Raw genomic sequence first — 9,755 nt, forward strand, 5'->3', positions numbered from 1 at the left:
CGCTGAGGACTCTCAGCTCAGACGCCTGCTGTGGTCGTGCTGGGTTTTGAATAGGTTCGTGAGTTCTTTGGAGCTTACTGGCTTGAAGCCGTACCTGTTCATACTTGCCGAGAAACTCTGGGCGAGATACTTCAACTCTGATTCGCAGTCTCTATGTTCAATAAGTGGAGATAAGATTTCCTAGATGTGAATAAGATGAAATCACTGTGTAATGTGAGAGTGCGTAAACGTCACCCGTTGACATTTTCTGAGAACTTGCCCTCGACTGCAGCGATTGAAACCTGCAGATGAAATCCCTATCATAATTAGGCTGACATTTTATTTTTTTAATTTTATTTTAATCATTGTTCAAGTACAGTTTTCTCCCACTTACTCCCAATCCAGCCCACCCACCCAACCCTCCCCTCTTCCCCCCCATTACCCCCCACCCCTAGTTTTTGTCCATGTGTCCTCCAAATTTGTTCCTGTAAACCCTACCCATTCCCCCCTGAAATTCCCTCTTCTCTCCCCTCTGGTCACTGTCGGTCTGCCCCCTATTTCAGTGTCTTTGGTTGTATTTTGCTTGTTTCTTTGTTTTGTTGTTTAGGTTCCTGTTAAAGGTGAGATCATGTGGTATTTGTCACTGCCTGGCTTGTTTCGCTTAACATGATGCTTTCCAGTTGCATCCATGCTGTTGCAAAGGGTAGGAGCTCTTTCTTTCTTTCTGCTGCATAGAATTCCATTGTGTAAATGTACCTTAGTTTTTTGATCCATTCATTTCCTGATGGGCATCTAGGTTGCTTCCAGCATCTAGCTATTGTAAATTGTGCTGCTATGAACATCAAGGTACAAAGGTTCTTTTGTATTGGTGTTTCAGTGTTCTTAGGATATAGTCCCCAGCAGTGGAATTGCAGGGTCAAAAGGCAGATCCATTTTTAGTTTTCTGAGGAAGTTCCATACTGCTTTCCATAGTGGTTGTACCAGTCTGCAGTCCCAGCAACAGTGCACTAGGGACCCCTTTTCTCCACAACCTCTCCAACACTTGTTGTTTGTTGCTTTGTTTATGATGGCCATTCTGACTGGTGTGAAGTGGTATCTCATTGTGGTTTTAATCTGCATCTCTCTGATAGCTAGCGATATTGAACATCGTTTCATGTGTCTGGATTTTCTGTATGTCCTCCTTGGAGAATTGTCTGTTCAAGTCCTTTGCCCATTTTTTAATTGGGTTACTTGTCTTCTTAGAGTGGAGTCGTGTAAGTTCTTTATATATTTTGGAGATTAAACCCTTGTCTGAGGTATCATTGGCAAATATGTTTTCCCATACAGTTGGTTCTCTTTTTATTTTGATACTGTTTTCTTTAGCTGTGAAAAAGCTTTTTATTTTGATGAGGTCCCATTTGTTTATTCTTTCCTTTATGTCCTTTGCTCTAGGAGACATGTCAGTAAAAAAGTTTCTGTGTGAAATATCTGAGATTTTCCTGCCTACGTTCTCTTCTAGAACTTTAATGGTGTCACGGTTTATATTTAAGTCTTTTATCCACCTTGAATTTATTTTTGTATATGGTGTAAGTTGGTGCTCAAGTTTCATTTTTTTGCACGTGGCTGTCCAGTTCTCCCAACACCATTTATTGAAGAGGCTATTTTTATTCCATTTTATGTTGCTGCTTCCTTTGTCAAATATTAATTGACCGTAGAAACTTGGGTTTATTTCTGGGCTCTCTGTTCTGTTCCATTGGTCTATGTGCCTGTTTTTATGCCAGTACCAGGCTGTTTTGATTACAATGGCCTTGTAGTATAGTTTAGTGTCAGGTATTGTGATCCCTCCTACTTTACTCTTCTTTCTCAAAATTGCAGCAGGTATTCAGGGTCGTTTATGGTTCCATATAAATTGTTGAAGTGTTTGTTCTATGTCTGTGAAATAAGCCATTGGTACTTTAATAGGTATTGCATTGAATGTGTAAATTGCTTTTGGTAGTATGGACATTTTGATGATATTAATTCTTCCAATCCATGAACATGGTATATATTTCCATTTGTTTGTGTCTTCCTTGATTTCTCTCCTCAGTGTTATGTAGTTTTCTGAATACAGGTCTTTTACCTCTTTGGTTAGGTTTATTCCTAGGTATTTTATTTTTCTTTTTGCTATTTCAAATGGAATTTTTTTCTTGATTTCTGCTTCTGCTGTTTCATTGTTGGTGTACAGAAATGCCTTTGATTTCTGGATATTGACTTTGTATCCCGCTGTTTTGCCAAATTCATTTATTAGGTCAAGCAGTTTTTTGGTGGAGTCTATAGGATTTTCTATGTACACTATCATGTCATCTGCAAACAGTGACAGTTTTGTTTCCTCCTTTCCGATTTGGATTCCTTTTATTTCTTTTTCTTGTCTGATTGCTGTGGCTAAAACTTCCAGTACTATATTGAATAGAAGTGGTGAAAGTGGACATCCTTGTCTTGTTCCTGTTCTTAGTGGAAAAGATTTTAATTTTTGCCCATTGAGTATGATGTTGGCTGAAGGTCTCTCATATATGGCCTTTATTATGTTGAGGAATGCTCCCTCTATTCCCACTTTGCTGAGTGTTTTTATCATAAATGGGTACTTTACCTTATCAAATGCTTTTTCTGCATCTATTGATATGATCATGTGGTTTTTGTCTTTGCTTTTGTTTATGTGATGTATTACATTTACTGATTTGTGAATATTGTAGTATCCTTGTATACCTTGAATGAATTCCACTTGGTCATGGTGTATGATCTTCTTAATGTACTGTTGGATTCGGTTTGCCAGTATCTTGTTGAGGATTTTAGCGTCAATGTTAATCAGTGATATTGGCCTGAAGTTTTCTTTCTTTGTTGTATCTTTATCTGGTTTTGGAATTAGGATGATGTTGGCCTCATAAAAAGAGTTTGGGAGTCTTCCATCTTTCTGGATTTTTTGAAATAGTCTGTGAAGGATAGGGGTTAGCTCTCCCTTAAATGCTTTGTAGAATTCTCCTGTGAAACCATCTGGTCCAGGGCTTTTGTGTGTTGGGAGTTTTTTGATTACTGCTTCAATTTCTTTTGCTGTTATTGGTTTGTTCAGGCTTTCTGCTTCTTTTTCATTGAGTTTTAGAAGATTATATTTTTCTAGAAATTTGTTCATTTCACCTAGGTTTTCAAATTTCTTGGCATACAGTTCTTCATAGTAATTTCTTACAATCCTTCGTATTTCTGTGGTATCTGTTGTAATCTCTCCTCTTTCATTTCTGATTGTGTTTATTTGGGTTTTCTCTTTTTTTCTTGATGAGTCTGCTTAAAGGCTTGTCGATTTTGTTTATCTTTTCAAAGAACCAGCTCTTGGATTCATTGATCTTTAGAATTGTGCTTTTAGACTCTATGTCATTTAATTCTGCTCTGATCTTGGTTATTTCCTTACTTCTGCTTGCTCTGGGCTGTTTTTGTTGTTGTTCCTCAAGTTCTTGTAGACGTAGGGTTAGGTTGTTTGTTTGAAATGTTTCTAACTTTTTTAGGTGGGCCTGTATCACTATGAACGTCCCTCTTAGGACTGCCTTAGCTGTGTCCCATAAGTTTTGGGTTGTTGTGAGTTTGTTTTCATTTCTTTCCAGAAACCTTTTGATTTCTTCCCTAATATCATTCTTGACCCATTCATTGTTTAATAGCATGCTGTTTAATCTCCATGAATTTGAGTGTTTTGGGTTTTTTTCCTTGGGGTTGGTTTCTAGTTTCAGTCCCTTGTGATCCGAGAAAATGCTTGGTATGATTTCAATTTTTTTGAAATTGTTGAGGCTTGTTTTGTGTCCTATCATGTGGTCAATCTTTGAAAATATTCCATGTACATTTGAAAAAATGTGTATTTAGCTTCTTTGGGATGGAGGCTTCTGTATATATCAGTAAAGCCCATTTCATCAAGGGTATTGTTCAATGCCACAATATCTTTGTTGATATTTTGTTTGGAAGATCTGTCCATTTTTGATAGTGGGGTGTTAAAATCCCCCACAATAATTGTGTTGCTGTCAATATCTTTCTTGAAGTCCTCTAAGATTTTCTTTATGTTATTTGGGTGCTCCTATGTTGAGTGCATATATATTTACAATATTTATGTCTTCTTGGTGGATTCTTCCCTTGAGTATTATGAAATGACCTTCTGGGTCTCTCTTTATGGTCCTTTTTTGGAAGTCTATTTTGTCAGATATGAGTATTGCTACCCCGGCTTTTTTTTCCTGTCCATTTGCTTGGAAAATTTGTTTCCAGCCCTTCACTTTCAGCCTGTGCAGATCTTTTATCCTGAGGTGGGTCTCTTGTAGGCAGCATATGTGTGGGTCATGTTTTCTTATCCATTCAGCTATTCTATGTCTTTTGATTGGAGCATTTAATCCATTTACGTTTAAGGTTATTATTGATGGGTACTTATTCATTGCCTTTTATGTACATGTGTTCCTCTCTCACTCTCTCTTTTCCTTTCTTTCCTTAAAGCAGTCCCTTTAGCATCTCTTGCAGAGCTCGTTTAGTGGAGGTATATTCTTTTAGACTTCTTTTGTCTGAGAAGCTCCTTATTTGTCCTTCTATCTTGATTGAGAGCCTTGCTGGGTAAAGTAGTTGTGGTTGCAGGCCTCTGGTTCTCATTACTTGGATTATTTCTTGCCATTCTCTTCTGGCTTGGAGGTTTCCATTGAGAAGTAGGCTGACATTTTAATTAGAAGAGACGGATTTCAGTAACAGAAGACTTCAGCTTTCAGTAGGACGTAGAAGGAAATAAAGTTTTGAGGGGGACTTACAAAGCCTATACACGTAAATAATAATCTGCTTCCAAGAGAGTTATTGTACTTTGAGATATATTAATTGCTACAAGTGGCAAGGGCCATAATGTGGTCATTTGAAGCTACTGTGAGGTAGCAGACAGAAAATGATGAGGGTTTTTCTGTTTTGGCCGGACTGAGAAGGCAGCCCAGCATGGATAGCAATACACGAAGAACGCATAGTGTGTTCTGGTGTCCCTAGGTATTGCTGGTAAGAACCTGCAGCAGCAATCTAAGGTCTCACCTGCCCATAAGACCTCCTCCAGAATGTGCAAGTCACTTAAACTATCATGTCTTTTGGAGGAGGGCAGGGATGAGGGGTTGGGTATGGGAAGTGTCTCTCTGGTGTAACTTATCTTTGTTTCTATACTTGGAAATGTATACTGTGAACCCTGAGGATTAAGAAGGGCTCCTGGTGGCCAACTGAGCTCAAATTTAAAGAAAAGAAAAGCAGAACCTAGCAGGCATTTCTGCACAGGGGCCTCTCACGTGAACCTCGTGGAGAAGCCTCTGTGCTGTGCTGTTGCCTGACACTAAACTGCCTGCCTGCACTAGGTTTCTGAGGCCTGGGCCAGCTTTCCACTTCCAGGAGGCCCATGTCAATCAATAGGACTGTGGCTTTCCCTTCCAAAGAGCTGTCCAGCTCCAACCAGGGAGACTCTATTCTGACCAACCAGGACAGGGCCTCTGGGCCAAACAAATTGTGAGGATTCTGAATCCTCATTTGCATGACAATGGATCAATCAGGGACCAGGTGTGTGGACTTGTGTCTATATAAATCAGCTCCAGTGCAGTTTAGGGAGATTACTTTCCATGAAAGACTGCCCCTGACCTCTTTCTGTGCCGGCAATGTTGGGCTGGAGCCGAACACTGAAGCTGTCTGGCTGTAAAAGCAGCCTCGCTCCAGGGCTGCTTAGGCCTAGTGTTTGTTCCATGCCTGTGCTGTTTTCACAGCCCAACCCTGTTGTATCGCTGTTTGTATTGAAGAGTTTCCTTCTTTATGGTACCCCATATCCAAACTGGGAATTCTTGTTGGCCAATGACCATCAGTTGACATTCCTTGGAGCCCATTGTGGGGCTCTGAAGTGATGACTGGATCTCCTGACGCCATCCTGAAACCAACTTGTCGGAAGCCTGAACGACCCCCTGTGCTCCAGTCATCTCCCCAGAGGCACCTGAGGGTCTCGAGTAAGTCTCTTTAAATCCTAGATCCCCCATGTTTGCGACTGAGGTCTCAGGGACATCATTCAGTTTAGATAGGGGACCATTATTTGGTGACCTTAGTTTGTATGTTTGGACTCGGGGAGCCCCTTCTTATGATTTGGGTTTCGTGCTTGGGAAGGGTATCACTAATTTGCATTTGGCACCAGGGACGGCATCCTGGAGGGAAGGCTTTCCTGCATCATGTTTGGTGCCTAGGGCGAGTATTCTCCAGGTTAGGACTAGGCCTTGTCCATTAAGGTTTGTGAGGATGCTCATACTAAAAGGCATTCAGGGGCGAGGGGAATGCCACCCATACGGAAGAGTGCAAAATGGGTAGCCCATGCTCTAAATTTTCACATGCTGATCAGTCACCATTTGCTAAATTAAAAGGGAAACTGGCCCTTGTGAAACTGGAATAAAAGTGGGATCGTTGGAAAACTTTTCCTTTACCCTTGTGCTTGTGATTCAGAAAGCAGGTTTACTGAAACAATCCCAGAAAATCCCTCACTTTTCAGCCCCCCACCTTGCCCACCACCCTGCCTACTTTCCCTTCCCCATCTTTGTCTCTAGTTGGGCAGCAGCCGTCTGATGCTCAAGCTTCCCCCCAGGAAAACTGGTCACTTTTAAGTCAATTAGGAGTCATTCTCTTTACTTTTGGATCCATTATTTTTCTTTTGGGTTTTGTATGATTGTGCTATCTGTGTCTTTATGTGTGTCTCTGTTATGGATAATGTATGTTCCTATGGCTGGATGATATTGCCAAAAATTGATTTGTAAATTCAAACTTAGATTGTGAAAGGGCCTCATTCAGTTGGCTTAAAACAAAAGATTTCTTATACAAATTGGAGAAGTAACACAAACTGACGCAATTGCTTTTGAAGTGCAGATGATTTAGAATTTGTCTTTAGTAAATAAAAAGTAGCCTAAGGATGTTGGTTTAATTAAGCCTGTGCATTAGTCCACTGCTCTTTAGCTTTGGAGCTAGCAAACAAAATGGCAAACCTTAGGCATAGATGTATATTATACAATGCTTTCAGGGTTGTCATCCAATGCCAGTTTCTAGCTCTAGTAAAACTGATGACCCATAGTAATTTGTTAGCAATTTCTCAGCTGTCCTTAACCTTACTATTGATTTCATTAAACCTCTTTCTTCTGAAACCTACCAGGTTAAATTGCAAGAGGGAGTTCCAGCTTTCGTGTCTACCTAAACCCACCTTCTGCATTGGCCACACTCTTCCCAAGTAGGAACCAACCATCTCCCACAGTTGAATTGGTCACTAGCCAACCCTTATCACATTACTTCTTGTATCTTAAATACCTTGAATATGGTTGTATCTATTTCGTTGCGATTGCTGTGAAACAACCCTAAGGCCTTCAAGAGTAGAAAGAGCCCACGCTGTCGAGAACCTAAAGGTCCACCCCACGATGTACAAACATTCCGGGAAGAACTCCTAGAGGGACATACAAACCATGCTGAGCCGTGGTTGGAAAATGTTTTCACCTCCCTTCCTGTTAACAAATCCCTAAAATGAGCAGAGTCTTGCTGGGCACCCCTTGTGCCCCCACAGGTTATATTTTTGTCTGTGTGTAAATCAGCCTTGGCATTGGGTCAATTGACATTCTTTTTTACTGTCCTTAAAACCACAACAGCCAAGTTCTTATCAAAGGAAAAAAGAGGGCCTTATCAATAGTAGAGCACTGCCCTGATAAGGATCCCTCCGTTTGTGAAGGCAACTCCTAGGGCTTTTCTGTGGGGTGCGACTTGCCGGCAGGTTTTTCAGGTGAGGGTAATCTCTCACAGAATTGTGTTTTCAGGGCCCGGCCTAGACACAGCTTAATTAGATATAATGTGAAAGCTAATGAGAACCATCGACCAAATTGTTCGCTCAACTGCCAGAGCCATTTGAGCCCAGCAAACATCTTTAAACTCCTGAGAACGAGTAGCCCTCAACAGAGTCATCCTAGATTATGTGTTTGCAGCGCAAGGAGGAGTTTGTGCCATAGCCAGTACCTCCTGCTGTATCTGGATAAATACTTCCCAGGCAGAATTAGAAACCAAAAACTTTGCCAGACCCCTTGAGGAGGCATTACAGTTTTACTGTTAGTGTCAATGGCTGGTTAGGATTTAAATTTTTTGACATTTTCAGTTGGTTCCTAACTGGGCTTGGAGCTATTTTAAGGCCTAGGTTGCAAACTGCTTTGCTTATTATTATTCTAATCTGTTCAATAAATTTCATTATCAAGTTATTGATGCCTTGTGTAACTAAATGTTGAAAACCTACAAAATCTCAAGTAATGGTTACATGAAGGGTAGGAAATGATCCATCAAGCCACTGTGAGCCTTGTATGTGTGGAATTCAGGATGGCAGAAATCCTCTGTACTCCTGATTCCAAATACCTTTTGTCAATTACCCATGATTTTTTCTTAACAAATTAAATGCCTTTGTTGTTTTTGTTGTTGTCTTTATCCTCACCTGAGGACATTTTTTTCATTGTTTTGGAGAGGAAGGAGACGAGACAGTGGGGCAGGGAGAGACACTGATTTTAGAAACATCGACTGGTTGCTTCTTGCATGCACTGACTGAGGACCAAATCTGCAATTCAAGCATGTGCCCTGACTAGGTATCAACCCCACGAGCCTTTAGTCCACGGGATGATGCTCCAACCTACTGAGCCACACCTGCCAGGGAGCCTTTGTTGTTCTTTAACCTTTCCAAAGTTGTTCTAGCTGCTTTTGCAAGAGACTGAAGTTTGGAGGTTGCAGATCCCTGAGAGCAAATGGCTCTAGCTGGTCTACTGGCTACTGCCCTGCCACCTAGTAGCCCCACCTAGGGACTAGATGGGGCCGGAGCAGGTGGCAAGCAGACACAGGACACAGTGACCTGATCTGTCACCAGTGCTGTCTGTTGACAGGTTCTGAATGAAAGGGGAAAATTGTGAAGGACTAAAGGAGAAAAAAGGAGGACTAAGAAGGGTTCCTGGGGTTAAAACTGGGCTCAAATTAAAAACGTAATAATAAATTAAAAAGCAGAGCTTAGCAGCCATTTCTGCACAGGGGCCTCTCACCCAAACTGCACTTCATGGAGAAGCCTCTGTGCTGGACAGCCTGACTCCACACTGGACGGCATGCCCGCACCATGTTTCTGCCATCTGAACCAGCTCTCCGGTTCCTGAGGTCCTATTCCAACCAACAGGACTGAGGCTTCCCCTGTCAGTGGGAACTTGCACAGCTCTGAGCAACCAGAGTGGCTCTGTTCTGACAAATCAGGAGAGTGCCTTTGGACCAATCAAACGGTGAGGATCTAGAGTCCTCATTTGAAGGAATGCTGCCCACCTGAAGGCAGAGAGAAAATTAGTGGGTGGCTAATGGAGAGAATAAAGGGATGAGAGAGGTCACTCTGTTTGCAAGAAAAATAAGCCTATTAGGGTTCTTTCAAGAAAAAGAAGCAACAGAAAAAAAATATATGCATGTGTTTGTAGGTATATATTGATTTTAAGAAACTGGCTCACACTAATGTGAAGGCTGGCAAGTCTGAAATCTGTAGGGCAATCCAGCAGGTTGGCAACTCTGGCAGGGTTTCCATGCGGCAATTTTGAGAATTCTTTCTTCTTCAGGAAACCTCTCTATTCTTGAGGCCTTCGACTGACTGGATGAAGCCCACCCTTCATTAATTATGATTAATCTGCTTTACTCAAGTCTACTGATTTAAATGTTAATCTCATCCAAAAGTACCTTCGAAACATTTAAACTGGTGTTTGAATAAACACCTGGGCACC

Source organism: Phyllostomus discolor, chromosome 1 (genome assembly GCF_004126475.2).
Source record: "Phyllostomus discolor isolate MPI-MPIP mPhyDis1 chromosome 1, mPhyDis1.pri.v3, whole genome shotgun sequence".
Taxonomy (NCBI): domain Eukaryota; kingdom Metazoa; phylum Chordata; class Mammalia; order Chiroptera; family Phyllostomidae; genus Phyllostomus; species Phyllostomus discolor.